Below are 263 nucleotides of genomic sequence, written 5' to 3'. Positions count from 1 at the left end.
CCTATGACGCACCGTGTGATTTCACCCTTAGATTCGTGTCATAAAGATGAAAGTATTAATGCAATTCCATCATTAAGAATATTCTTCATTGGAGATAATGATGGTACAAAATATGGTAATTATTCAGAATACCTCCCTCACCTCCGATTTCGATAAAATTAGGCTCATTCGACGTGTTTTTGCATGAAACGAAAGAATCTGGCAGAAAAAAGTGTCGCTCTGCCTCGCGAACCGAGATATTTAGCGTTAAAGTTGACGACTAT

This window comes from Trachymyrmex cornetzi, unplaced genomic scaffold (genome assembly GCF_001594075.2).
Source record: "Trachymyrmex cornetzi isolate Tcor2-1 unplaced genomic scaffold, Tcor1.1 scaffold237, whole genome shotgun sequence".
NCBI lineage: Eukaryota > Metazoa > Arthropoda > Insecta > Hymenoptera > Formicidae > Trachymyrmex > Trachymyrmex cornetzi.
This window is presented reverse-complemented; position numbering follows the sequence as displayed.